Here is a 27,727-nt window from a genome sequence, read left to right on the forward strand (position 1 = left end):
ACACAGGATATATACATCCCAAAGAGGGAGAAGTATTTTAAAGGAAAGGTGGCACAGACAGTGACTAACAAAAGAAGTCAAAGCCAACATAAAAGCCAAAGAGAGGGCATAAATTAGCGGGAAGTTAGAGGATTGGGAAGCTTTCAAATACCAACAGAAGGCAACTAAAAAGTCATTAAGAAGGTAAAGATAGAATACAAAAGTAAGCTGGCCAATAATATGAAAGAGGATGCCATCAATTTCTTCAGATACATCAAGTGTTAAAGAGAGGTGAAAGTGGATATCAGACCAAAGGAAAACAATACTGGAAAGGCAGTAATGGGGGACAAAGAAATGGCAGATGAATTAAGTGAGTATTTTACATCAGTCTTCACTCATACCAGGAGTATGGTGGAAGTTCCAGCTGTCTAGGATTATGAAGTATGTGAAGTTACAATTGCTATGGAGAAGGTTCTTGGGAAACTGAAAGGTCTGCAGGTAGATAGGTCACCTGGATGAGATGGTGTGCACCCCCAGGTTCAGAAAGAGGTGGCTGAAGAGATTGTGGAGAGATTAGTAATGATCTTTCAAGGATCATTAGATTCTAGAACGGCTTTGGAAAACTGAAAAATTGCAAATATCATTCCACTCTTCAAGGAGGAAGAGAGGCAAAAGAAAGGATATAATAGGCCAGTTAGTCTGAGCTCAGTGATTGGGAAGATGCTAGAGTCAATTGTTAAGGATGTGGTTTCAGGGCACTTGGAGGCACATGATAAAATAGGCCATAATCAGCATGATTTCCTCAAAGGAAATTCTTGTCTGACAAATCTGTTGGGATTCTTTGAAGAAGTAATAAGCGGGGTTGACAAAGGAGAATCAGTTGATGATGTGTACTTGGATTTTCAAAAGGACTTTGACAAGGTGCCACACATGAGGCTGCTTACCAAGCTACAAGTCTGTGGTATTACAGGGAAGCTTCTAGCATGGATAAAGCAGTGGCTGATTGGCAGGAGGCAAAGAGTGGGAATAAAGGGATAACAAGTTGGAGGAACTCAGCAGGTCAGCCCGAAACGTTGACTTCGCGTTTCCACGGATGCTGCCCGACCTGCTGAGTTCCTCCAGCTTGTTTGTACATGTTGGTTTGACCACAGCATCTGCAGTGTACTTTGTGTTTGGGAATAAAGGGATCCTTTTCTGGTTGGCTGCCGGTGACTAGTAGTTTTCCACGGGGGTCTGTGTTGGGACTGATTCTTTTGTTATACGTCAAAGGTTTGGATGATGAATTGACGGCAGTTTTGCAAAGTTTGCAGATGATACAAAAACAGGTGGACGAGCAGGTAGTTCTAAACAAATTGGGAGTCTACAGAAGGATTAGGAGATTGGACAAAGAAGTGACCAATTAAATATAGTTTTGGAAGTGTATGGTTGTGCACTTTGGTAGAAGAAATGAAAGTATTGACTATTTTCCAAATGGAGAGAAAATAAAAATATCTGTGGCACAAAGTCCCTGTGCAGGATTCCCTAAAGGTTAATTTGCAGGTTGAGTCTGTGGTGAGAAAGGCGAATGTGATATGAGCATTCATTGCAAGAGTACCAGAATATAAATGCAGGGATGTAATGATGAGGCTCTATAAAACACTGGTGAGGCCTCACTTGGAATATTGTATGCAGTTTTAGGCCCCTTATCTTCAAAAAGATGTACTGGGACTGGAGAAGGTTCAAAGGAGGTTCACAAAAATTACTCCAGGATTCAACGGCTTGTCATATGAAGGATGTTCGATAGCTCTGGGCCTGTATTTGCTGGAAGGAGGGGTGACCTAACTGAAACCGGTCGAAGGCCTTGATAGAGTGGGTGTGGAAAGGATATTACATGTGGTGGGATGTCAGAGGACACAGCCTCAAAGTGAAGGGGCTTCCTTTCAGAACAGAGATGAGGAGGAATTTCTTTAACCAGAGAGTGGAGAATCGGTGGAACTCGTTGCCACGGGCAGCTATGCAGGCCAAGACTTTACATATATTTAAAGCAGAGATTGATAGATTCTTGATTGGTCAGGGCATGAAGGGATATGGGGGAGAGGGGAAAGGCAGTAGAACTGGGGCTAAGGGAAAAAAATGGATCAGCCATGATGAAATGGTGGACTCAATGGCCCAAATAGCTGAACTCTGCTCCTATAACTTATGGTCTTGAACTGAGTGGCTTGTTCGGCGATTTAAAAAAAAATTAAAGTAAATAAGTTTATATCTCTTGAAACACATCATTGTAAATCTAATATTCATGCAAGGTGGTAGAGAAATGGTGAAATTTGCAGAGTGGTCACCTAAGATGCCTGAAGAACATCAGTGAATAAGCTGAATTTATACAAAAACTTGATGCTTCTTGGCCACTGTTACTGGTGCTAAATTTGATGCCAAGTGATGGTAATAGTTGTTTAGTGGTGCAGTTTAATGGATTCATCCTCCACTTGGAATTGAAATGAAAAGCATCCTGGGAGAAGATGTGGTGGAGATGGAGGAGCTGAGAAAAGGGGATGGCATTTTTACAAGTGATAGGGTGGGAAGTGGTATGGTCCGGGTAGCTGTGAGGATCAGTGTGCTTGTAAAAGATTTCAGTAGATGGCTGTCTTCAGAGATGGAGGCAGAGAAATCAAGAAAAGAGAAGGAGATGTCAGAAATGGGCCAAGTAAATTTGAGGGTAGAGTGAAAGTTGGAGGCGAAGTTGATGAAGTTAATCTCAGCATTGGTGCAGGAAGCTGCACCAATTTAGTCGTCGATGTAGTGTAGAAAGAGATGGGTAGTGATACCAGTGTAGGCTTGGAGCATGGCCTGTTCCACGTAGCTGACAAAAAGGCAGACATAGCTTGTGCTATGCAAGTGCCCATAGCTACAAAAGAGAAGCCAAAAGGAGCAGCCAAAAGAGAAATGATTGAAGTTCCGCCAGACAGAGTGGTGGTGGAGGGGAACTGGTTGTGTCTAAAGATCTAAGGCCCTCCTGATGGGGAATGGAGGTGTATGGCGACTGGACATCCAACCTTTTAACTTCACCCCCTCCCATCTCCTGGCCTCACATTTCACCTACCAACTTGCTAATCTTCCTCCCTGCTCCCCCCACTCTGATTTCTCCTCTCTCTTTCCAGTCCCAATGAAGAGTCTCAGCCTGAAACATTGACTGTTTACTCTTCTCTATAGATGCTGCCGGCCTGCTGAGTTCCTCCAGCATTTTGTGTGTTGCTCATCACACTACGCTGTTTCAGTTCTTGCTCTGTGTGTACACAATAGGGAGTACCAAAGAGGATTTGAGGAATGCACTAACTGAGGAGGTACTGGAAGCAGATACTCTCACTGCACTTAAAAAGCATTTCAACGAGCACTTGGAACAAGGTATTGTAGACTAAGGACCAGGTGTCAGCAAATGGGATAGGTATGGGAAAGTTTTCCTGTCAAGTTGAACCTCAGTTGTATCTCAGCTTTAATGCACCCCTTCCAGACAATTACTGGTGATGACACACCCATCGCTGCAGCAGGAGGGTCACGAAGTGTGTCTGCACTGGGAGGAACACTTGTTGTGTCTGCTGTGGACAGAGCAAAGCAGGAAGAGGTATTCAAGTCTTTATTCACATTGGCACTCACATTGTTCGGCATGCTTCTTCTCAACATCCTGGCTTCGATCTGAAAAGAAAGGGAAATAATACCATCATGATAAGGTACGGTATGGTAGTGTAGCAGTTAGCATAAGGCTTTATAGCACCAGCTATAAGATTAGGATTAAATTCCTACCATTATATGTAAGGAGGCTGGACATTCTCCCCATGATCACATGGTTTTGTCTGGGTGCTCCACATCCCAAAGATATACAAGGTAGGGTTATTAGATGGTGGACATGCTACGTTGGTCATAGAGCACTACCATTGCAGCACAGAACAGGCCCTTTGGTTCATCTAGTTCACACCAAACTATCATTTGCCCAGCCCAATTGACATTTACCTGGGCCACTGCCCTCCATACCCTTCCCATCCAATTCTCTTAAATATTGAAATCAAACCCACATCTGACAGTTCATTCCACACTCGTTGGCAGTTCAGTCCACACTCTCACTAGGTTCTGAGTTAAGAAGTAGCCCCTCATGCTCCCCTTAAACATGCCACCTTTCACCCTTAACCCATGACCTCTAGTTCTAGACCCACCCAACCACAGTGGAAAAAACCTGCTTTACATTTACCCTATCTATGTCCTTCATAATTTTGCATACCTGTATCAAATCTCCCCTCATTCTCCTATGCTAAAGTACTAATCTCTTCACCCTTTCTCTATAACTCAGGTCCTCGAGGCTAGGCAACTTCCTTGTATATTTTCTCTGTACTCTTTCAATCTTACTGAAATCTTTCCTGAAGGTGAAGAATGGTGCCTGAAGCATGGGAACACTTGTGGGCAGCCCCCAGTACATCCTGGACTGTGTTGGCTGTCGACACAAACAAATCATTTCATGGTAAGGTTCAATATTTTGATGTACATGTGACAAATAAATCGAACCTTTATCTTTATCCAACTTTCAGGTGGCTGTTGCCTGTGCATTGTGGAGAACTGTGGTGGTTTTCCAAGTAATGGGCAAGACACATTTATCCTGCACAATCCTCCATGGTTCCAATCAGTGCACCAGATAGCTTGACTATGACCCCAAACTATGACTATGACTTCCACTATGACTAGACCCCAAACACAGAAGCATCATGTCTTATTGTTTATGTATCTTCTGAATATCTCTGACCTTGCTGCTATGGCCTTTTTATCCCCGGGTAATTCAAATTCTAGCCTAGATATTTCTTAAAAAGCTGTCAGTAACTCTGTCGCAACCATTTACTCAAACAGTGCATTCCAGGTAACACACACAAAATGCTGAAGGAACTCAGCAGTCCAGCCAGCATCTGTGGAAAAGTGTAAACAGTCAACGCTTCACACAGAAACTATTCCCCAGGATCTTTTTGACAGATGCTGCCTGACCTGCTGAGTTCCTCCAGTACTTTGTGTGAATTGCTTGGATTTCCAGCATCTGCAGATTTTCTCATGCTTGTGACTGCATTCCAGGTAGCTAGCACTCTCTGGCTGAAGGACGTCTTCCTCATAATCCCACTAAAACTCTTCCTCATTACCCTAAATCCATGTTCTGTAGTTTAATCTAATCTGATATGAGAGAAAGTTTCCTGCTGTCTTTCATAATTTTAGGTACCTCATTAATTTATATACTTCATTCATAGCTCCTCTTAACCTCCTCCACTCCAGGGAGAACAGATCTAGCTTCTTCCGTCTCTCCCCATAACTGAACTGTGCCATCCCAGACAACACCCTGATAAGTCTCTTCTGCATCCTCTCCTGTCCTCAGAATCTAGTTAGATCCTTCCTATGTCACTGTGATGAGAACTGCATGCAATACTCCAGACGCAGTAAGGGAGCATGACCTTCGTACTTCCATATTCTATGTTCTGACTAATGAAGGTGAGTATCACTGTGCCTTGCAGATTGCGCTATCTACCAATGTTGCCACCTTCATGGATCCAGGGTCCCTTTGTTCCTTGATCGTCCCAGTCCTGCTGCATGTTCTAGCCTTATTAGTGCTCCCAAAAAGAATCACAGGACCATACGGTATAGAAACAGAATTAGGCCATTTGGCTCATCAAGTCTGCTCCACCATTCAGTCACAGCTGACTTACTTTCACTCACAAGCCCATTCTGCTGCCATCTCTCCATAACCATTGATATCCTAATTAGTCAAGGAATGATCAACCTCCACTTCAAATATACCCAGTGACTTAGCTTCTAAAGCCATCTGTGCAATAGGTTACTCTGATTCACCACCTTCTGGCTAAAGAAATCCCTTCTCATCTCTGTTCTGAAGGGATGCTCTTCTGTTCTGAGGCTGTGCCCTCTGATCCTAGACTCTTGCACTATTGAAAACATCCTTTCCAAGTCCTCTCTATGCAGACCTTTCAATATATGAGTACAAGCCGAGGGTTATCAAAAGCCCCTCATATATTAACCCTTTCATTCCCAGAATCAACCTCCACTGGACCCTATCCAATGCTAGTACATCTTTCCTTAAATACAGGGCCCAAAATTGCTCACAATACTCCAAATGTGGTCTGACAAATGCCTTATAAAGCCTTAGCATTACATCCTTGCTTTTATATTCCAACCCTCTTGAAATAAATGCTAACATCGGATTTACCTTCCTTCCTACCAACTCTACACGCAAGTTAACCTTTAGGGAATCCTGCAGTAGTATTTCAAAGTTCCTTTGTACATCCAAATTCTGAATTTTCTCCAAGTTTAGAAAATAGTCCATGCCTTTAATACTTCTACAAAAGTCCAAAATCATACACTTCCCTAAGCTGTTTTCCATCTGCCACTTCATCACCTATTCCCCTACTCCTTCTGCAGACTCCCTGCTTCCTCAACACTACCTTCTCCTTCTCCTATCTTTGTATCATTTGCAAACTTAGCTAGAAATCATTAACAAAGTATGAAAAGCAGCAACCCAACACCAGCCTCTGTCAAGTACCATTAGCCATCAGCAGACAACCAGAGAAGACTCTCTTTATTCGCACTCTTTGCCTTCTGCTAGTCAGCCAACCTTCTATTCATGCTACCATCTTTCCTGCAATACCACACATCCCCCATGTGCAGTCTTCTTAAAACCCAAGTAAACAACATCCACTGATTCTCCGTTGTCTATCCTGCTTGTTATTTCCTCAAAGAATTCAAACACTTTTGTCAGGCAAGATCACGCTGACTTCTGCATATTTTATTGAGTGCCTCCAAATATTCCGAAACGTCACCCTCATAATAGTCTGTAACATCTTTCCAATCATTAAAGTCAGGCTAACTGGTCTATAATATCCCATCTTTTGATTCCCTCTTTCATTGAACGGTAAAGTTACATTTACGATTTTCCAATTCTCCAGAACCATTCCAGCATGTAGTGATTCTTGAAGGATTACTACCAATGGCTGCATAACCTCTTTAGCTACGTACCTCTTTCAGAACCCTAGGGCCAATCCAGTCCAGGCAACTCATCTACTTTCAAACTTTTCATCTTCCCGAACACCATCTCCTTAGTAATAATGACTGGAATCACTTCTGTGCTCTCAAATTTATGGAACGTTTCTGGTGTTTTCCACAATGAAAACGGACACAAAATATTTATTGAGTTCATCCACCATTTCTTTGTTCCACGTTACTACCTCTCCAGCGTCATACTCCAGCAGTACAATGTCCAGTCTTTCCTCTCTTTTACTGTTTGTATATCCGTAAAAAACTTTTGGTTAACTTTTATACTATTGGCTAGCTTAAGAACTTATTTCATCTTTTCTTTCCTTTTGGCTTTTTTAGTTGCTTCCGATGGTTTTTAAAAGCTTCAAAAATATTCTAGCTTGCCATTAATTTTTGCTGTATTGTATGCCCTCGATTTTACTTTCATGCTGTCTTTGACTTCTCTTGTTAGCCACAGTTGTCTCACCCTCTATTTAAAATGTAGTTAGAGCTTGTTCTTGCAGAAACATGGCTCCAGGACAATATCCATGCACCATCAATCTACAAGCCATGACACTCAGGGACTTGGGCTACATATATTATTAATATATTTTTGTAACTGTATGTTTTTCTGCTGTCTTAATTATATGTGCTATACTGAGCACTGGGCGCAACTGTTGGTACTATGTTTTGCTCCTTGGCTGCAGGGGAACACTGGTCATTTGGCTATATTCCTGTTTATGGTTGAATGATAATTAAACTTGAAATTGACTTACAGTAACTTGACTTTTTCTTCATTGGGATAAGTCAATCCTGCACCTTTTGAATTACTTCCAAAACTCCAGCCATTGCTGGTCTACTGTCATCTGTTCTAGTGCCCCTTCCAATCTAATTTGGTCAGCTCCTCCCCAATATCTCTTTAGTTACCTTAACTCAATTGTGATATCAACCCATCTGATTTTAGCTTCTCCCTCTCAAACTGCGGGGTAAGTGCAATTATATTATGATCACTGCCTCCTCAAAAGATATCAAAATAGTTGTTGTGATGTGTCTGGTGTGGTAGTATAGTGGGTAGTGCTTATCTCTCTCACTTTCAGCTTCTACTGCTGGCTAGCAGTCTTGCAAAAAAGAGAGCTGAACGTGGAAGTCTCTCCCTGCCGGTACGTAGCCTCTCCAACAGCAAGCCCCATGTAGTACCCCCTTGCTGGCGACACACCGAAACTGAACTCCTTTCGGACTCAGGCTGAGCTACGGAGGACGGGCAGGAGGTCTGGCCCCTGCTCACATACAATCAGGCCCACCAGCATAAGATATACTGTACATACTACTCATTACAAATTAATATAATTTGCACATTGCACATTCAGACAGAGACATAACGTAAAGATTTTTACTCCTCGTGTATGTGAAGGATGTAAGAAATAAAGTCAATTCAATTCGATTCAGTTTGTGGACACGCCTGGTGCTCATGAACCAGGTCTCCAGCTGTGGGTAAATAGCCCCACTGCCTTGTGGGCAGCCTCAGGAAAGACAAAGGCTACAGAAGTAAACTCCGACGGAAAATCTGGAGTGGAGCCCCTAAGATGGCCGGACATCACTGAACACCCTTCCGACTGCTCCTGCAGCCAAGCTGGTGCCAAATGTATTGCTTCATAAGCTCTCGATTGGACTACAATCTTGAGGCTGAGAGGGGAATCTTGACGACTGGGAATCTCAGGATCTCCATTCCTTTCACCCAGGCTTGTGACGATGATCATCACCACCCAATGTCCTTCGAGACAGACGGATGTCAACCACTTCCTCTCTAGTGCTTGTTCCTGTACCTTAAACTTCCTAATCAAATCTGGGTCATTGCATAACACCAAATTCTGAATTGCCTTTTGTCTAGTTGCCTTGACCATAAACTGCTCTAAAAAAAACCCATCTTATAGGCATTCTATAAATTCCTTCTCTTGGGATCCAGCACTAACCTAATTTTCCTAATTTATCTGAAGTTTGAAATCCCATATGACTATCATTACATTACCATTTTGCATGCCTTTTCTACCTCCTGATGTGATTTGACCCCACATCCTATACAATCAGAGGCCTATCTATACAGTAATTCCCATCAGGATCTTTTCAGCCTTGCAGTTCCTTAACTCTACCTACAAGGATTCTACATCTTCTGATCCTGTGTCCACTTCCTTCTAAAGATATGATTTCATATTTTCTAAGTGTCACCCTTTCTGACCAGTCTGTATTTTCTATAGGATATTTGGATGTTTAGCTCCTAACTAAGGACCTCTTTCAACCATGACTCTGTGATGCCCACAGAATCATACCTGCTAATTTCTAACTGTGCTATAAGCTTATCTATCTTATTTTGAATACTGCATGCATTCAAATATAATATGTACAAACCTACATTCTCCACCCTTCTCAAATTTGTCACCATGTTGCTGGAAGTTATATTCTTTTCATTTTCTAAACTTTCTGTCTTATTCTTTAATCAGTAACCTCTCCTGCACTCACCTTCTTTTTTAATTTATCCATACTTTTCTGAGCTTTTCAAGTGAGAAAAATAAATTACCGGAAGGAGAAATCAACATTCATGCCATCAGGTTGGAGGCGACCTAGATGGAATATGAGATATTGATCCTCCACCCTGAGAGTGGCCTTGTCATGGCAAAAGATGAGGGCATGGGCCAACACATCAGAATGGGTCAGAATTCTGCAGGTCAGACAAAATGTCCTGAGCCCAGGCATCGGGAATATCCAACTACATGACGCAACCTTTGGGACTCTCGATCCTTGCGAGGAAAATGGTGTATACTCACACTTGTCCAGATTACACTCCATCTGCCATTTTTTCAGCCCATTTCACATCACTAAGTCTTGGCAGACTAAGACTACCTTCCACATAATCAATAACTTTGCCAATCTTCATGTCATCCACAAGCTTGACCAATTATTCCTCCCACATCCACATCAAAGTCATTGAAGTATATCTTAAACAGCACACGAGCAGTGAAAATCACAACTGCAGGAGGTGAGTTGAAGCAACTCTTTGAAACAGAGCCACATTGATTGATGACTTTCTAACTACTGGAGCACTCATTACAGTGTCACCCTCTCCATCTCCAAGGCACAGCAGCCCTGGAATTCTTATGAAGGCCATCCACTTGTGCTCTTTCAGGCTAGTCGTATAGATTCTGCCCTCACCTTCCACACAGAAAGAAAAATATATTCGGCCAAGTTTTGTCTTTCACTGTACTCATGCTGGAGTGGATTGTCTGCACTTCATACCAATGCAACTGCTGATCAGATTCAATGAAGAATGGGCAATCTGCTTCATCAGATTCCCATCTAGTCAGTGAGGTTGACAAGCTACCCTATCAAGGTGACAGTTGGAGAAGCGTACAGGCAGAGGAAGAATGCAGAAGGGAGGACGCAGTACCTGTCTCTTAAAACCAAAACACAACTTCCCCCATAACTCCATGTACCCATTCTACATTATGTAACACCATGGTCCTGAAAAACGTTGTGTCATTTTTACTATGTACTGTACCAGCAGTTATGGTCGAAATGACAATAAAAAGTGACTTAACTTGACTTGGCTTGCCGATAACAAAGTTATGTTATTTGTCTCTACAGTTTGCCTGGGCTTGCTGAGCCATCTGTGATTGAAAGGATGGATGAGCCAGCCAATCCCATGTGTTGTCACCACCGTGGAAGTTCAAAAAGCTGCCAAATGTAAAAATCCTCAACAAGATCTAAAATAATCAATCAACTTCTTCTTCTCTGCATCTATCATCTAACCAGTTTAGTCATAATTCACTTCATTCTGCATGATGACTGATCCTCGAGTTCACACAGACTGCATGCCCAGTGCTGCACACTTGTGAGCTGAAAAGCTCAGAGATGCTGACGTGTATCCTGAAAGAGTCAGCGAAGCTTGCGATGAGGCAGTGTGCTTTGTTTGAGAGTGGAGCCAAGGTCACTTGTCTTGCGGTGAGGAACAAACTGCTGGGAGAACTCAACAAGCTGTGTAGCAACTGGGGAAGCAAAGGGATAGTCTGCATTTTGGGTCATGATCTCACAACAGGATTTGAAAACTCTTCAGGATACATGGGGACACATAGCATCATCACCCTCAGACAAATATGTCAAACTTTAACTTCTGTCAGCACTGATTCCTAAAGTATGACTGGCAGTTATTTGAACTTCCACAGTAGTGACAACACTGATGATGACATGGGATTGGCTGGCTTATCATCGTTTTGGTCCCCGATGGCTCAGTAAACCCAGGCAAACTAGAAGAACAAATAACTTAACTTTGCTTTAAGCAAACAAATTGTAGGATCTATACATGGAGTTATGGAAGTTGCATTTTGGTTTTAAGTTTGGTTTTAAGAGATGGGCGCTGTGTGCTATCTTCCGCATTCTTCCTCTGTCTATATGCTTCTCCAAGTGCAATAGGTTTCAGTTACCTTCAAAGGATATCTTGCCCTCCTCGCTGACTGGATGGGAAGATGATGAAGCAGATTGTCCACTCTTCATAGAATCTGATGATCAGCTGCACTGATGATCAACTCCTTTCCAGCATGTTCCGGCAGAGAGGGACAATACTTCCCTAAATACAGTAAGTTTTTCTTTCTCTGTACATCTTTCTCTCTGAAGATTTATTCTATTTTCTTGCTGCTCTCCACATTCCATTCCTACTTTTATTCTTTCTTTTCACCTCAAGTTCCTTCATTTTGTCCTTTTCTCCAAGGCACCAAGTTCTCCAAATATCCTCGCTTTTCCAATCAGTAAACAATCTGCTGCAGAAGCTCAGTGGGATGAGTGGCATCTGTGGGACAAAAGGACCCACTGACATTTCGAGTCAAAGCTCTGCAGAATCCAGCATCTGTGGCTTCTTGGATGTCACGTCTCCATGGAAGTCCCAATTCAGTACGAGTTAGTTTGAGACATGGATTCTGGAGGCCAGGACCTGGGATGGGAAGGAACGGTGCTCCACACTCTGCAGTTAATGTAAGGAAAGTATGGGATCCTAACAAAACTGTGGATGCAGCAAGAAGCATTAAAAAAATATATTATATCTTATAATTATGTTTATATTTCCATATAACAGGAGGCCTTACAAGGAATTCGTTGCCAAGCCAGGTAAATGGGTACATTTAAGGAAGAGGTTGATGGTTCTTGATTAGTCAGAGCGTGAAAGGCTAGGGGGAGAAGACAGGAGAATGGTGATAAAAGGAAAATGGAAAAGCCATCATGAAACAGTGGAGCAGACTCAATGGGCTGAATGGCCTTATTCTGCTCCTATGTATTATGGTCTTATAGTCTTAATGCTAGTTGGAGAGTTGTTTGAGTGTGTGTGTCTGAAATAAAAGCTCTCAGCATCTGTAGAAAAAGAAACAGGCTTAATGTTTCAAGTCTGGCACCTCAGTTGGAACTGTTTATGCTACTTGATTTCCATCTAGAGGTCTCAACTGTTGAATAAGAAATGTGAACTTGAATCTCACGATTTCAGTTGAGGGAGTTACATTTGTGATAACATAGAACTGGTTTTCTTAGTGCTTCCCATGAATCTTTGAGATCATCATAAAACCCATACAATTAATAATCACCCTTTGAAAAGGAAATTTTCCTCTTTACCGATCTAGCGGGTAAGTATTCTCAGACCAGCAATACCATAGTTGATTTCTGTCTGCCCTCTCCTTGGCCACTCTCAACATGGACAGTAAACTATGGCCATGTGGGTATTCTTGCCACTCATACACCTCTGAATTCTTTAAAAGAAGGAATGATTGCTGCTAAAGCAAACAAGTATATTGATCAATTATTTTAAAATTATTCCATAGATAATTAACACAAGCTACCCAGCAATTCTAATTCTGTTTAGTGCAAAGGCTGAGGGTCAGATTTTGTTATGAGTATTATCTTGCCAGGCATAAAAATGGCAACTTTCAAAATATCACAAGCTCAAAAACAGCTGAACTCGCAGCATGGAAACACTGAACATCTGGTAAAAGCATCCTCCCAGTCCTAATCTAGGGTTTTTTATATTTTTGTACATAATGTTTCATTAGGTGTGGGAAGTCACTACTTTTAAAGCAAAGTTGCTGCGAAAAGAAAACAGAGAAAAATATTCTGAGTCTTTTGGGATGTTTGTTGTCTCATTATTGGTAACTTAGTGAAAAACTTTGAATGATTTTCTCTGTTCAGGATTTCTAGTTTTGTTTGTTAGCTTTACCTGCGCATTTGGTGGATGAAGCCATTTATATATTACACATCATTCAGTAAATAAAAAAGTCACCTCATCAACAAGATAATACATAATGGTTATTTGAGTCAATCGTGGTTTACCTTATCCTAAAGATGAATAAATACATGAGAAGGTTTTAATATAACTGAAGGAAGGTAGATCCATGATTTTAATTATATATGTATACATTAAAAATAATTGTATTTCCTTTTATAATTTTTCAAACAATATGTCAGACTTCAGTCATCCAGCATCAAGTTGTCAGTAAAATCATTTACATTTTTAAACTTCCATTATGTTACATTTTTATAAACACTACTTTACCTTTAAAGCAAATAAAATATTATTGTTCTCAGGAGACTGTGTAATATTTAGTGGAAGGTTTCATACCATTTTACATCCAGCACTCTGCTAAGCAAAGCACCTGTCAAGCTGATGTGTTGACCCCTTCCTCAGCAGTTTGTACAACAGACCATCTGCAGAATGGTAGGGAGTGACAAGGAAGTCAAACTTTGTGGTGCCTTCTATCAGATTGACAAAGGGATCCTTCCCGAAGATGAATCCATTGTCTCTGTGGAGGATTATTGAGGTTATTCATGACTGGCCCATGCTATCCCAGCTGAGGCCTCAGTCCCTGTTTTGACGCATCCGCACACCTATTATCTTTCTCCATTAAAGTGTGATAAACCAGCTGGCAAAAAGAGGTCAAGCAAGGAGCAATGCTCCCACCAACCCCTCATTACAAAGCTGGGCTGCTGGGCAAGACTCTAATTAGCTGAGGCATTGTTTGACCACATAACTCCTGCTAACCTAATCATTCCTCCAAAGCAGCCCAGCCAGTCCAGCCAAACCAAGCCAAGCCAAGCCAAGTCAAGCCCTACAACACGAACTACTTAGACAGACAGGGAGCCATTTGACTGCTGCACTTGACTGATCAATGAGCCGGGCTCAATGATGTATTAACTCAGAATACAAGTGTGCAATGTAGGATGTAGTTTATACAATGAGAGCTGCCAGGAGGTAATGTTAATCCTTGGCTCTTCTGACTGCAGTAACATCAAGAAATCTTGATCTTTTGATCTGAAGAGTTGTTTCTAATCTTAAGGGAAAAGGCATTGTGCTACTTTGTTAAGGCTGTTCTTTTGTTACACCACAGCTGCTGACAGGCTGCCCTTATGCTACGGCTGTTCTGAGGTTTTTTATTGTCATGTTAGCTTGGAAAAATCAAAGCTAAATCTCAAATATTGTGATGGCTCTAGTCACTTTTTAAAAAACTGTAATCTGAAACACTTTCATGTCTTCCCCCCTAAAGAATCACCTTACAGATACCCTGGATTTCTTTTTAGCCTGTTACCGGTAAGATAATTGTCAAAAGTACATTTCTGAATTGTTCTTCATGAAGAACCAATTTCTGGTGCTTAACTTATTCAGTTTTGCCAGTGTATTTAATTGACACTGAGGTGACCTAAGGAACAGCTGTCGGCCTTATCTGCAAAAGCCCGTAAAACTGTGGTGCTGGTGGAAGCTGTAACAAAAGCCTACCACGAGTGCTGCCTCTGCCCTGTAATAAGATTACCACCACGTATGCAAGGGCTTTCAAATGCGCCATTCCCTTCTGCAGCACGGTATGTATAATTGATTCTAATTGATCATATCATCTGCTGGTTATGAAATTAATTTTGCAACATATGCTCTCAGTAATGCCATTGTTGTCCCACAATAGATTAACACTTAATGCATTTTAATCACTTACTTTAATTACACCCTTTCTGTCAAAACAAATGACAGCTTTTGCATCTAGCCCACCCCCCTCCACCCAGCCCCTAACTAACATGGGAAAATTATCATAGATGCCTGTTTATTATCAGGCAGTAATACAGTATCAGCCCAGTGGGAGCTGACAACTCTTATGTGTTTTCCGTCAAATCACCTGTTCATTTCAATTGCTGTTTGCTACTGGGATTATTCAAAGCAATAACACAGACTCAACCAAAGCCTTTTAGCCCAATAAGGAATGTCCAATGGATGTGGTACTGTTCTCAATTAATATTTCCGGACATGATTTTATCTTCATGTAAGAAAATGTTAGTTAATTCTATTTAATTTAGACATTTAAGGCATTACACACAAAATGCTAAAGGTTCTGGGCAGGTTAGGCAGCATCTATGGAAAAGAGTAAACAGTTGACATTTCAGGTCGAGACCCTTCTTTAGGACTAAGAAGGAAAGGGGGTAAAGCCAGAATAAGCAGATGGAGGAAAGGGAAGAGTTGGGGAGTATAACGAGGGAAGTCTGAAAATAGGTTGTTCTACATAGCCAACAAAGAGGCAGGCAAAGTACCTAACACCTTCCACCTAACCTCCTTCCACTGCCCCTCCTTTTTATTCTGGCATCTTCCCCCTTCCATCTCAGTCCTGAAACATCAACTGTTTGCTCTTTTCCATGGAAGCTGCCTGACCTGCTGAATTCCTCCAGCGTTTTGTGTGTGTCACTTTGCATTTACAGCATATGCAGATTTTATCATGTTTGGAATATAAAGCATTTGTTGATTGTGCCAAAAAAAACACATTTTTGAAACAGAAGTGTTCTTCAACACCAAACAAATTCTGCTACTAATTTTCAAAGTTCAAAGTAAAATATATTATCAGAGTACTTACTTGTCACCACATTCACCCCTTAGATTCTTCTTTCTGCTCGCAAACCTATAGAACAGTAACTGTAAACAGGATCTGTAAACTGTAAACATCAGGAATGGCAAATTGTAAACAAACTGTGAAAATGCAGATAATAAATCAATAGCAATAATTAAGAGCCTTTACCTGAGTGTAGGTATCCCATTTTGTTCAAGAGCCTGATGGTTGAGGGGTAGTAACTGTTCTTAAACCTAGTGGTGTGACTCCTGAATTTTGAGGTGTGAATTTTTCTTGGCACATTATACTCATTCAAAATTCCAAAAGTCAAACTGTCAATCCTCATAAATTATTCCGTCAATTGCACTTTAACCACCTATGAGGCCAAACGAGAACTCTGTTGGAGCACAAGTCATCATTCTTCACAATGTTAAGGGTTTAACTGCAATTTCAGAAATAAAATATTCATTTCCATTAAAGATAAGATACCATTAAGGTAGGTGAGTTAGCTTAATTGACTGTCTGGAGAGAAGCAAACTCTTTAGGCTTAACTTTGCCAGGCTTGACTGTGTAATGTACCGAAGTATCAGAGAAATAGGCTGTGTGGAACAAAACAGTTGCTAAAAACAGTAATGGATGTTGTTTGTTTCCCTTACGTCCCTTGCTTTCAATACCACGTCTCCACTTCCTGCATTGGTTGTTGTCGACTTTCTGACTGAGATTGCCAATTTAATCTTAATTAGCCATAGAGCCAGAGTGGTTTTGAATCATAGTTTTGTGTGCCCTGGAACCTCATTTCCTTTAGTACCTTTTCAGCTGACACAGACGAGACTTTCATCTTATCACTGTAGGCTAGACTCGAGAATATGTCGCCTAGATGAAAGGATGCATTTGAACAGACTGCTCTACCCAGTCCATCATAAACAAGAATGCTTTTATTAGCAGTTTGGAGCTCGGACTGAACAAGAGAGTAAAGTTCAGAAGAGCAGGAGCCAAAGTGGTATGGTAAAATTGACAAATGTCCGCTAATCAATGATGAAGGGCTAATGGGGAAAGCATAGCCTCTTTCAGATGACAAGAAGAGGCCCCTTTTTGTTATGAGCCATAAACAGTGAAAGCTGAAATTGGGTTTTTTTTTTACTTCTTATGTTTTATTCACCTCATGGTTTTTGGCGAAGCAGCACTTGAAAAAAATTACTTCTCTTTCATAATAACTCATTAAAAAAATCTTCAACCAAGGATTGCATTAATTTGTGGTAGCTATGAAAAGCAATCAGATAGAAGATGGTATCGGTGACAACAGTGTACAGTCAAAGACACATTAACTTGCTAAGTTTTACCATCATCCACTAGGCTTCCACTTCATACCACTATCCAGTGCCTTCGAAAATATATTTATGTACTTATTTATTGAGATACAGCACAGAATAAGCTCTTCCGGCCCTTCATCCTGCACCACCCAGCAACCTTCAATTTAACCCTAGCCTGGTCATGGTACAATTTACAATGACCAATTAACTTACCAGCCCATCCATCCTTGGACTGTGGGAGGAATATGGAGCACACAGTGGAAACCCACGCAGTCATGGGGAGAACCGTACAAACTCCTTACAGACAACGTCAGGAATTCAACCCAGGTCGCTGGTACTAAAAGTGTTGAGCTAACCTCTACGCTACTGTGCTGCCCCAATATGTGATTGGTCAGTGTCTAAGAATTGTATTTTATAATTTCTCCACAGTTGATGCCAATTGCTTGCATGGAGTTTATTCCTGAAATACAATTTTAAGAAGTGTTTTAAGAGGCCTCAAAGGGAAAGTTCATATTTTTATTTGTCTGAACAGAAAATTTCATGCCCTAGCTACAGGCAAAAAATGTTTTTGGAGGCCTGTGTCTGAATCAGAATCAGAAACAGGTTTAATATCATCGGCACATGTTGTAAAATGTGTTAACTTTGTGGCAGCAGTACAAAGCAATATGTAATAATAGAAAGAAAAAAGCTGTGAGTTACATTAGTATATATATAAAGCATACACACACAATTATATATTATATATTTTTATAGTGTGTATCTATATACAGTATATATATAATATGTATTAGTTGAATTAAATAAGAAGTGCAAAAATATAGAAAATAAAAAAGTACGAGGTAGTGTAGACTATCCATTCAAGTAATTTTTAGCAATGCAGATTTGAAAATAGTGATTAAATTATAAATGGAAATATTGTCTTAAAAGAAATATTAAAGGATTGCTTATTTTTCAGTTTCTCCAAATTGGTAAACCTGACATTTAGCCAACAAAGTAATAAGCCAATTATTTTAGTGAAGAGCAGTATCTTGAGAATCCTGCAGTCTTTGTGAAATTTCAAATTATCACCTGAAGGGTTAATTTTGAACTGCTTTGAGACTTCTTGATTTAGTCTCAGGATTAAATAAAAAAAATTCTATCTCCTGCTTTTGTTCTTCAAATTAACCAACTATTTTCTTGGAATATTTATTCCCTCTGTGTTTCCTAACTGATAAGGACTTTTCTTTTGTCAGAAGGACTGGGTTGGGCATTTCAGTTCATTGAGCCTCTTGTACCTTTGGCCTAAACATTATCTGACCAATACGAAACAGGTTCTGCCAAGTGTTTGACTCAGCTTCATCTCTTTTTATACAAGAAAAAGACATTTTAATTTTCTGGTACGGCAAGAGTTTTAGAAATGATCTGGGAATTTCGTCCTGTGGCTCCAGCTGTTCTTCTCTGAAGAGTGCAAATCAGTGTTCCAATCTGGATTGATGGAACATATAGACTGATAGCCTCAGTCAGATTCTTTTTTCCAATCCTAGCTAATTCTCATGATACTTGAAATTATTAAGTACCTGCAGAATGAAACTCAAAGACTTAAACATTCCTTCTCTGAATACTGAAAAGTACATTGCTGTGCATTTAAAAATGGACTTACTATTGAGAAGGGCTTTTGTGCTGCATCGGATCCAGAGTAGCAATTATTTCATTCTCCTTTGTACTTGTGTACTGAAAATGAGATTAAAGAATCTTGAATTTTGAATATTGCACGCACAGCCATTCATTGAAAACTTACACTCCTTAACGTTCAGCAAAAAACTCAAATGCACATGCAAGTTTACACTAACATAAAACTCACACAAAGTACATTAAGAGTATTGCAGTGCCCAAAATTAGCTTCCAGAGTAATTTTCAAACTTTACTGTTGTGAAAATCAGTAATTGTTAATTATTTCTAGAACAAGCAGGTCTTACTAAACCTGTTTCCCCGGAAACCGTGTTCAGACTGAATCCTTTATCTGCATTGTGCTCAGTCGTCTTCTGTAACCTCCTGTACAGGGTCAGATGCACCCTGCTCCCTTCCATCCAGGGAAGTCACGGTCGCGGTCACCACCAGCTTCACAGTCATTCTGTCATAACTCATATGTTGATAGATGTTATGGCATAAAGCAGATATATCCAACTTGTCAGTGGAAGAAGTCCAATAAAAATTTAGACAACTCCAAAATAATTCCTTGTATGGTCAAGGAAAGACATTGTATAAGACTTTTAGTTAGAAACTCCAAAAGAGACAGTATTATCTGGCTTAAACAAATGGTCCTGGAGAAGAGCAATTAAGCACAAATTTCTCGCTACCTTAGTTCCCATCAGGAAATTTATGTCCCTCATTTCTCACCAGGACACTTGTTCTTCCTGGCACTTCTTTTTTCAGTGTAATTCTCACCTAAATGATGCCAAAAATAGTGCGATGCAAGAAATATACAATTAGACTTTTAACCACATTGGTTTGAAAATCAGCTTCCATATTTTCTTGCAGAAATAAATTAATTTTCTTAAAACTGTGTTGCTTCAAGTTCCAACAATAAGACAGCATTGTGCCCACAGTGAGTATGATGACTTCCTATGATCCTAAACTCAATTTTGCACATTTTAAATAGAAAATAAAAGCAAAAGTATAATGCTGGGGTTTAATACGACCCTAGAGAGGCCTTGCTTGGAGAATTTTGAGCAGTTTTAGCCCCTTGTTTAAGAAAGAATGTGCTGACGTTGGAGAGATCTCAGAAGAAGTTCCCGAGAATGATTCCAGAAATGAAAAGGCTTATCGTATGAGGAGCAATTGATGGCTTTTGGCCTTTATTTGCTGGAATTTAGAAGAATGGAGGGGGGGGGCAGAGCTCATTGAACCCTATTGAATGTTGAAAGGCCTTGATAGAGTGAATATGGACAGACTGTTTCCTATGGTGGGGGAGTCTAAGACCAGGGAATAGAGGGATCTCCTTTAGGACAGAGATGATTCCTTTAGCCAGAGGGTGGTGAACCTGTGGAATTTGTTGCCACAGGCAGCTGTAAAGGCCAGGTCATTTGGTATATTTAAGGCAGAGGTTGACGGGTTCATGATTAGTCAAGGAATGAAAGGTTACAGGAAGAAGGCAGGAGACTGGGGTTGAGTGGAAAATAGATCAACCATGATGAAATGGTGAAGTAGACTCAATGGGCCAAATGGCCTAATTGTGCTCCTATATCTTATGATCTTATGGTCTTGTGGGTCTGGGCGTTACCTGTGATGGTCACAGTCACATCATTCAAGTTTCCTGTTCTCAGGATCATCTCTGCCACGTCTCAATGCTGCTTTAGGAAATTCCGTCAAAATCCACACTCAAGTGAAGGAGACTTCACCTATTTAACACTGAACCTACAGGAGCAGGTAAAATGGTTATGGGTATTCCTGGCATTGTAAGTTTTCCCCAAGTGCAAGTATTCACAGACTGCAGTGATGGCCCTGCAGAGGTCCCCATGGCAACCTCTTTCCAGGAGTACCAGCCAAGTGCCTCCATACCTCCCTGGGATAAAGAACATGCAGTATTGTTCTTCACCATTATTCCAGGAGTCTGCCTTTCTGGCAGGACTCACTTACCTACATCCCCAACCACCCATTGCATACTACCGCAGCCATCAGTTGGCACAATTTCCTCATGGTTGAAGTCTTAGTACAGTATATGTTGTATATCCTTTTAAGAGTCAGTAGTGAAGATATCATCTTTTCACTATCATGGCACAGTAATGTAGTGGTTAGGGTGTGGTTTTACAGTGCCAGCAATCACCAATCAGAGTACAATTCCTGCCACTGTCTGTAAGGACTTTATGCACCCTCCCTGTGATCGTGAGTGCTCCCTCCAGGTCCTCCACATTCCACCCCCATTCCAAAGATCTGTGGTCAGAGTTAGGGTTAGTGAGTGCTGGCGACAGAAGTGTAGCAACACTTGTGGGCTGCCCAGCACAATCCTCACTGATTAGACTGCATACAAACGATGCATTTCACTGCATGTTTCAATATTTTGATGTACATGTGACAATGCTCAACAGTTAATACCATCACTCCCACAATCCTGATTGAGAAGTTGCAGAACCTGGGCCTCTGTACCTCCCTCTGCAATTGGATCCTCGACTTCCTAACCAGAAGATCACAATCTGTGTGGATTGGTGATAACATATCCTCCTCGCTGATGATCAACACTGGCACACCTCAGGGGTGTGTGCTTAGCCCACTGCTCTGCTCTCTATATACCCATGATTGTATGGCTAGGCATAGCTCAAATACCATCTATAAACTTGCTGACGATATAACCATTGTTGGTAGAATTTCAGGTGGTGACAAGAGGGAGTACAGGAGTGAGATACGCCAACTAGTGGGATGGTGCTGCAGCAACAACCTGGCACTCAATGTCATTAAGACAAAACAGCTGATCACAGACTTCAGGAAGGGTAAGATGAAGGAACACGTATCAATTCTCATAGAGGGATCAGAAGTGGAGAGAGTGAGCAGCTTCGAGTGTCAAGATCTCTGAGGATCTAACCTGGTCCCAACATATCGATGTAATTAGGAAGAAGGCAAGACTATACTTTATTAGGAGTTTGAAGAGATTTGACATCAACAAATACACTCAAAAACTTCTATAGTTGTACTGTGGAGAGCATTTTGACAGGCTGCATCACTGGCTGGTATGGAGGGGCTACTGCACGGGACCAAAAGAAGCTGCAGAAGGTTGTAAATCTAGTCAGCTCCATCTTGGGTACTAGCCTACAAAGTACCCAGGACATCTTTAGGGAGCAGTGCCTTAGAAAGGCAGCATCCATTATTAAGGACCTCCAGCACCCAGGGCATGCCCTTTTCTCACTGTTACCATCAGGTAGGAGGTACAGAAGCCTGAAGGCACACACTTAGCAATTCAGGAACAGCTTCTTTCCCTCTGCAATCTGATTCCTAAATGGATATTGAATCTTTGGACACTAACTTGCTTTTTTTAAATTCAGGTATACAGTATTTCTGTTTTTGTACATTTTTAAGCTATTCAGTATACATAATTGATTTACTTGTTTATTTATTATTATTATTGTTTTTATTTTTTTCTCTGCTAGATTATGCATTGCATTGAACTGCTGCTGCTAAGTTAACAAATTTCATGACACGTGCTGATGATAGTAAACCTAATTCTGATTCTGATTCTGAAATAAGGCTAATCCTGGTATCTTCTGTTGCAATGTATCAGTTCTGAGAACTTACCGTGAATCAATAGGGAATGGTTACTGAAATGGACAATGTTATTCTCAGCGCAGCGTTCACAGAAACAGAACTTTACATTTGAAGGCCAGGCAGTATCTATAGATGGGAATATAGAGTTGACTGAGACCCGGTCTTGGGCCAAAACATTGACTGTTTATTCCCATTCATAGTTGCTGCCTGACCTGCTGAGCTCCCCCAGTGCATTGTGTGTATTGCTCTGTCCCGGCATCTGCATTACCTCTTGTGTCTACTCTTCATTTGAACTTCCTATTCTTTATGCAACATCTTCTTTCTAACACTAAAAAAAAATGTGTGCAGCAGTTTCTATGCATCCTTCACCTTCAGGCAAAGTGGAAAATAACAGCTGAACAGGAATGTGTTGGCATAGCAGCCATCCTCGAGCATAGACCGCATTCCTTACAGAGACCTCCTTACCAGTCTCTTGCCAAGGTGGATCTCAATGGTCATCTTGCAAAATAAATGTGCTTCCAACTAACAGTCTTTAACAATTTATCCTGAGATCCCGAAAGCACTCTCCCATCCCCCTACACCATTGCAATTTCCAATCTTTAAGTTGCACCTCTCTCCATTAGTGAAAAGGATGCTATTGCATTGTGTATGCCTTCCTTGAAAGACTGGTTCCCAAGGTTACAGCTGCTGGGTAAGTACCAGAAGCTGGGAGAATTGGGAAAGTGATGAATAGATGGTACAACACAGATAGTGATATTGCACGGCGTTTCATCAAGAACTTAACTCTTGTTGTTCTGGGAACATCACAACCGAAGACCAAGGTATCAATGGGATCATTAAAATCAACTTTGGGTTAACATAGCATTGCCGTAATGACCCAAAAAAAATGACAAAGCAGCTTTTAAGGCAACATTTTGAAAAAAGAGCTTTTTATAAATCTCTTTAAGACAGCTCCAGTATGCAAGTTTAGAGTAGATGTCAGGGGTATGTAGTTATTTTACATAGAGTGATGGGTCTCTGGAACTCACTGTCAGGGGTGGTGCTAGAGGTTGATACAGTAGGTACATTTTGAAGAATCTGAGGTAGGTACATGGATGTAAGAAATAGGAAGGGTTATGGCCTGTGTAGGAGGAAAGGGTTAGATTGATGGTGGAGCACAACATTGTGGGCTGAAGGCCAGTACTGTGCTGTACTATGTTCTACATTCTATTCTCCTTGATCTGATGTAAGTGAATTTAGTCTAGATTGCAAATTCTCTGTTCCTTTGTCATTGGGTGCAAATGACTTGCCATGTGGTGAAGAGTTGCTAAATATTAGACCACAAGACCACATGATATTGGAAAAGAATTAGGCCATTTGGCCCATTGAGTCTGCTCCACCATTTCATCGTGGCTGATCTGTTTTCCCTCTCAGCCCCAGTCTCCTGCCTTCTCCCTGTATCCTTTCTTGCCTTGACTAATCAAGAATCGATCAACCTCTGCCTTAAATATACTCAATCACTTAGCCCCCACAGTTCCTTGTTGTTAATGCACAACAAGATAGCAGTTTTCATTAATGTTATACCCCAGTACAACATTGCCCAATACTAAACCATGTACTATCAGAGAATGTGATTTAGAATCAGATACAGGTCCTACACTCAATGTTTTAGCAACAGTTTTACTCCCCCATCCTCAGATTTCTGAACGGACAATAAACCAATCCATGAACACTACTGCACTATATTTCTCTCATATTTAATTTAATTTTATATATATATATATATATATATTCCTTAATGCAATTTCTAGGGTTTTTCCACGTAATGCACTCTAACGCTACTGCAAAACGACAAATCACATGACGTACATCAATGATATTAAACCTGTTCCTCATTCTTCATTTATCCCCTTGCCTGTTCTGCCAAGTATTAAAACCATGGCTGATTCTATATTTTCTCTTTCTTTAATTAGTGATAGCAAAACAAATCAGAAGCTAATGACACTGAACATCATAATGCTGTCTCCAATACAAACATTTTATTGATTGTAAACATTAACCATCTTTGGTATGAATATATGGATTACTGCTTAAAGGTGATTTGAGAGAAGGAAGACAAGTATCAAGATCATCTTATCATGCTTTTGAGGCCAAGTGGCCTATTCCTTATTCATAATGTTTATTACTTTCTGGGATTGAAAGCTTCATTTAAAACTTTTGTTATGACTGGAGCAAGGGGCCTTTAAGAAGATAAATGGTCTCTGAAACAGTGAGAGGAAAGAAAATCACTGGTCAACTAACGTTTCTCTTCACTACATCATAGATTCATAGAGCACTAGGACACAAAAGTAGATCCTTTGGCCCACCTAGTCCATGCCACAGTGTTATTCTGCCTAAACCCATCAACCTGTACCTGGACCATAGCCCTCCCTAGCCCTCCTATCCATGTATTTATCCAAACTTCCTAAAATGATGCAATTGAAGCCACATCCATCATTTCCACTGGCAGCTCATTCGAACCTCTGAGTGAACAGGTTCCCCTTAAATAAATCACTTTTCACCCTTAACCCATGACCTCTAGTTGAAGTCCCACCCGACCTCAGTGGAAAAAGCCTGCTTGCACTTACCCTGTCCATACTCCTCATCATTTTATATATCTCTATCAAATCTCTGTTCCTTCTCATTCGCTCCAGGAATAAAGTCGTAGCTGATTTGCTTTTCCCTGTGACTCAAGTTCTCAACTTCCAGCAACGTTCTCGTAAATTTTCCCATTACTCTTTCAATCTTCCTGATAACTTTCTTGGAGCTAGGTGACTAGAACTGCACATAATACTCCGAATTTACCCTCACCGAAATCCTACACAACTTCAGTATAATATCCCGATGCCTGTACTCAGTAGTCTGATTTATGAAGACCAATGTGCCAAAAGTTCTCTTTGCATCCCCGTCTACTTGTGACATCATCTGAAAAGAATTATGGATCTGTATTTCTAGATTCCTTTGTTCCACGGGAGCTACCTCCCAGAAACGGAATGGGCAAAGCTTTGCTGTCATTCATGTTTGCATGGTTGCCTATTTCATCCAGGCTTCACCTTCTGAGGGGGAGAATCTTACAGAAGCTAATTTTCAAAGGAGAGCCTGGTGACAAGGTTGTTGCATCATTTCTGCAGAAAGCTCACTGTGTGTACACTACAATTGAATAATTAAGGTTGTGCTAACACACAACTTCTAAAACCCAGAAGTAATTGTTAGATGGGCCGACAGAAAGCCAACATTGAAACTTGAAGTGCACCACTGATCTTGGCAATTCATTTGCAAACGTTTCGTCACCATACGAGGAGACATCATCAGTGCACTCTTCACTTGTGGTGTGTCCTCCGAAGTCTTTGCTATTATATACTTCTTGATCAGCTGATTGGTCCTAACAATGGAAGCTCAATTGTGACGTGGGGTGGGGGGGGGGGGGGGGGCGGTCTCATCACTGATCGGTTGCGTGGCGAATTCTGTGCATTGTGTTCTGGAATTTTGCCCGCATTGGCTTATAAAGAGGATTGAGGTCTACACGTCTGTTTACAGGACTGTTTGTGGAAAACCGTGCTTCTAGGAACTCTCTTGCATGTCACAGGTTTGCTTGCACCATGACTTCTTCCACTGAGGCTCAGTCGAATTTGTGCCCCTCTTGATCTTTAGGGGTAGAGACTAGGGATATTGTGAAGTGGCATGACAACGCTCCCTAGCCTAACGATGTCTCCTTGTATGGTGACGAAACATTTGCAAATGGATTGCCAAGATCGGAGAACAACTCAACTCAACCATTAACCTCCCGAGCCACACATTGTCCGAGTTATTTCCAAGAAGTGAGTTGTTTAAATCCACGCCATGTGCACCGCAGCTTAATTTGGCATTCTGTTCTTTCATTCTACCTTCCAGATAACAGTTTACTCCAATACAGAATGACTGATTGCTGAAACCCCTCCATGTTGCAAACATTGAGGAACTTGCCTCACTGCAGGTGATTAGCTCTCTCAGCGCACCTCCTCCTCCTGTTCTGTGATATACCTGCCAGTGTCAGTGGTACTGATGCTCTTGGGCAGAAACCAGCTGTGCTCTGTACCTGGGGGATACTTTTAAAGGGTTTCCACTCCAGGCCTGACCTGGAGTAAAGTGTTCAGTGGTTTGATTTGATTGTGCAGCTGCGGGCTGCAGCACTTCCATTAATCACAAGGTAGCAATAAACAAAAAAGGAAATTCTTTTGGCTAAAGCTCATTTATCTATTTTTGGAGGGGCAAAATCAGCACTAAATGTGCATAGATAGCCTGACACTTCCACCTGACATGTCATTTACTACACTTGCATAACTTCTCACTATCGTTAGTTAGCACAAGAAATTCAGCTCCAGGTGATTACAGGCACTATTAACCCACAAGAGCTGCTAAATACATTATTTAATCATTTAGTCATTGTGGCGTTTCTTTATACAAGGTGAGGAACTCATTGCTTCAAATAACCTCTTTCATGAATACAAGTCAACACAAATACATTAATGGTGCATAGTGAGTGTGCTTCGTAAAGCTACAGAGTCGTTTTTAATTCAAAATCTATTCCATGTTCTTGAGATAAAATCTCAAACTGGATTTTTTTTTGCTATTACAACTGAAAATCTAATTTATAATCAAGCGTGACCTCTCCAACATCCCCAAGAGCTTACTACCTCCCGGAAGATAAAGGACAACGTCCCCTTTCTAACCTTCATCAATCCAGTCCTAAAATCAAAGTACAAAGCATGCAACAAAACATCTTCCTCTTCAATATTTGATAATTACTACACCAAACTGACTACTGGGTACAAAGAATGATGGGTCAAAGTTTTTGCAGTATTTCTTGTTGATTCCTCTTGATTTTAAATACAGGTATTTTAAAGCAGCCACTGTAAAAGTGACCAATGTTAATCTCTTGCTATTGTCCCATAAAATGAAATGTGAAATATTTTAAATAGGAATTTCTGCGGAGATCTATTTGTGACTTGGGTGAAAAAAATAATAATTCTCTATTGAACTTGCAGGGCTGGAGAAAACCCCTGTTTCTGTGTCAATCTGAATGAAGGTTTCTTACAGCTTCTATGATCAAATGCTTATCAACAGCTTAGTCCCTGCTGAAATATGGCCCAGTGTCCATTCCAGTAACTTTCCCATTGCTCTTCTTGCTTGACCAATAAGTGCTCATGCAGCTCAATTTTGATTGCTTGTACTCAACAGCTTCAATGGGACTCCATAAAGGCCATCAAAATTTTTAAAAACTAACAAGCGTTAATACGGGTTTTATTG

General features: G+C 40.9%; 1 protein-coding gene and 1 long non-coding RNA gene across 3 annotated transcripts in view; one reads left to right on the forward strand and one right to left on the reverse strand.

Annotated features, from left to right (window-relative positions):
* LOC132382495 (WD repeat-containing protein 72-like) overlaps positions 1-27,727 on the forward strand; it is a 502,802-nt gene that overhangs the window by 397,827 nt on the left and 77,248 nt on the right. The window lies entirely within an intron of this gene.
* Positions 15,762-27,727, reverse strand: part of LOC132382494 (uncharacterized) — a 44,116-nt gene continuing 32,150 nt past the window's right edge. The window contains exons 2-3 of the long non-coding RNA XR_009508352.1: positions 18,831-18,901; positions 15,762-16,257 (exon numbers count right to left, since the gene is read on the reverse strand). This is a non-coding gene — a long non-coding RNA (uncharacterized LOC132382494). The remainder of the gene's footprint in view (positions 16,258-18,830; positions 18,902-27,727) is intronic.

This window comes from Hypanus sabinus, chromosome 28, assembly GCF_030144855.1.
Source record: "Hypanus sabinus isolate sHypSab1 chromosome 28, sHypSab1.hap1, whole genome shotgun sequence".
NCBI lineage: Eukaryota > Metazoa > Chordata > Chondrichthyes > Myliobatiformes > Dasyatidae > Hypanus > Hypanus sabinus.